Raw genomic sequence first — 3,432 nt, forward strand, 5'->3', positions numbered from 1 at the left:
GGGATTTGAAAACATCCTCAAAAGAACATACACTATTTGTTTAGCATAAACAAGTTGTTATCTCTTCTATCTGCTGTGTTTTCAAGTCATTTTCGAAAAAATCTTCCATCAAAATCACAAGAGTTATTTTTCAACATCACAACAAAAACATCAAAACAAAATTATCGGGATAGTTAGCGCGTAGGAGCAACATCCTAGTGCATCTCAACCATCTAATAGTGCATTACAACCAGCAGTTAGCGCTTTCATCACTCACATTACCACATGATCATTATCACACTGGTAATCAACATCATTGTAGTGCATAAAATCATCAACCTAGCTCATCAAAAACATATTATAACGCATACATACCAAGCATCAGCGCATCATAGAGACATAATAACACATAACCTATCCAACAATTGTATTATCAAATAGTCTAAAATAGCACATGGAGAGGCAACATAGCGCATCTGAAACATTCTGTAGCGCTTTGAGAACATCCTTTGGCACATCAGGTCTTTGTTTTAGCGCATGGTCACAATCAGTGAAAAATAGAGAGCAAACCAGTCACTTTGTGAAATTTTTATCAATAGTTTTAGATACCCTTTTAGGTCCTCTGACAAATCCAACAACGAAACTTCAAAAGGGAATCATAAGTGAGAAATTTCCAAATCCAACAAAGCACTCTTTGAAAGAGTTTTCAAATCTTCAACTAGCTTAAAATCCGATTTCATCCAACAAAATTAAAGAGTATCAGAATAGTGATCAAAGTTTCTACCATCCAACAAATCTTATCAAAACAATACCTAGTTGGGTCCTCAAGTTGTCAAATTAAGTTTCTAAATCAAGAAACTTGACTCATATCATTTGACACGCTTTGTCATGGAGGTGAATCAAACTAAACCTCTACTTGATAAAGTAAACTTGAGTTTCCAAACTAAGTATCCATATCCAAACATCAACATCAAACATTGATCATTTGTGTATGACCACTCCTCATATTTTTAGAAGAAGAAGTCTTCATCAAAAGACTAAGTTGAAGAAGAGACAACCTAGTCCTAGGGCGCTTACCAAAAGGAGTGAATTTCTCTACATCAACCTATCCAACCTATCTAAACTGAAACTTTGATCACTCATGTGACCATCCCTTGTCACTTGAAAAGAAGAAGCTTATTCAAAGGAAACGAGTCCTAGCCTAAATCAAGATCAATATATCATGGCTTTCCAATCTAATCCCATTTTTGATCTAAAATCCCACCTATCAAGAATCTTATGATGATCTCTTAAGATTTTGGTATTCCATCTACAATGATCCCCTTTTATCTCAAGAGAAGAGTCCCATTCAACATCCACCTCCTAAGCAAGAGCATGATATCCCTTCCATCTCCTTCACTAATCTAATTCAAAATGAAGAGAAAAGCACAAACTCCAATGATCCTACTCCAAGTCAAGATCAAGATCAAGTAATCCTTTCATCCTCCAAATCCATTTTAGGTCCTTTCATTCCAAAGTCAAACTTTTCATCATCCAAATCCATTTTAGGTCCTTTCATTCCAAAGTCAAACTCTTCATCCTCCAAATCCCTTCCATCCATCTTGGGTTCTTACCTCCATCCATCCACCAATCCATCACCTCAAATGATCCATAAGAAAGATCAACAAATGCACCATTTTTGAACTTCTTTCAACCATCTATCTAAACATATTTCCAAAACTATTCTTCCATCATTTCCTTTATCTATATTTGGTCCTTATGTCCCAAAATTCAATTTTCCTCTTCATCACTTCTCGATGTACCAACACTCATCTTGAATACATTCCCATATATCCTCACACAAATCTTCAAACATTCTATCTATTATCCAACACCTCTTTTCCATTCCTTCAATCCCTATCATTCAGTCCTTTGCATAAATCCTTCATCTATGAAATAGACATTTGTGTCATTTTGTCACATGCTTGAATCTCATCTTCAAACCTTTTCCTAGATATCTATTCATGAAACGCTTCAGAATCCGAGGTTGTTCCTCTTTAACATTTTCTTTTGGTTGGGATACACACTCAATCCAGAAAAGAACCACTTATCGTATCTTGGTACCAACATCTTTTGATTGCTATATCTCATACATTTAATTAATTTCTCTAAATCATTGTGATCTCTTAGTCAAAGACATGGCTAGTGAAAAATCTAAAATATTGCTTCAACGCCACTATAATTATCAAACCCATGTAAGTTTCATCACTTACAAGCCAATGCAAGAAAAATAAAGAGAAAAAAGAGAATATCAAAAGATCAAAATCATGAGAAAGAAAATAATTATCAAAAAAAACAAAATGCAATGAAATACAATATCAAAATGCTTGGCTATGGGAGCATGCAAATAACTCCATCGGGGCTATGGATACCTGGCTAGAAATGGAGCAATATTTGTGAGATTACATCGATAACCTCGTCGGGGCTATGGACGCTCGCTGGTAGTGAGACTCTATACAGGATGCTTTTGAATTCAGGGTAACTCATGTAGCTAGCCACGTTGGATTCTGAAGATTACAATGATCATATGAGCCGAAATGAACCCACTTGCACACACATGGGTAATCAAAGACTAAATACCTTGGTCTAGTTTGGGATTCTTCTTCCCTTTTGAGTATGCTTCCTAGTTTCTAGATATATTCGGTTGAATTTTTTCGGAGGTTCTAAGTGTGGGTTGGGTCTCTATCTTTGAAAAGTTCAGGAACACTTATTCAAGTGGTGCCAAATACCATGACAATCTTACATATCACCTCTTTGCAAATGGAGACCTCTATGCTTGGGGTTGAAGTTCATCCACTGTATTCTTCCTACCATATCTCCCATTATCCTTCCTCCAATATCCATTAACCTATCTAAATTTATCTAGTGCTATCTACAATCTTTCTTCTCTTTATCCATACAATCTATCCTATCTATTCATTGCCTCCATCATCCAGCATCTTGCTTCACCTTATCCATACTCTCTAGTCAATACCGCTTATCCTATTTATTCATTGCTTCCATCATCTCTCACTATATATGATCTTGTTTCTCCTATCCATATCCTATCTCTATCCATATCCCCTTTTCCATCCTTGATCTTGATCAAAACTAAGGACAAACATGATTTCAAAAAACTCTTGACGTGTCTCCTCATAAACTACCTCCATCTTTCTCCTATCCATTCCCACCTCAACATGTTTAGTCATCCATTCACAATATTCCTTGTCTTGCTAGACATTGGGGCAAATAAGTACATCTTGCTTCTAATCCAAAAATCTCCAAAAATCAAAATATCCAAAAACTAACAAAAAAAAAAATCGACAAAATCAAATAAAAATTGAAAATCAAAGAACAAAAGCATGGACCATCCATCAAATCAGATCAACAAAAGACAAACTCTCCAAAGTCTATAATCAAACTGATCACATGTAT

The sequence above is a fragment of the Cryptomeria japonica genome, chromosome 10 (assembly GCF_030272615.1).
Source record: "Cryptomeria japonica chromosome 10, Sugi_1.0, whole genome shotgun sequence".
NCBI lineage: Eukaryota > Viridiplantae > Streptophyta > Pinopsida > Cupressales > Cupressaceae > Cryptomeria > Cryptomeria japonica.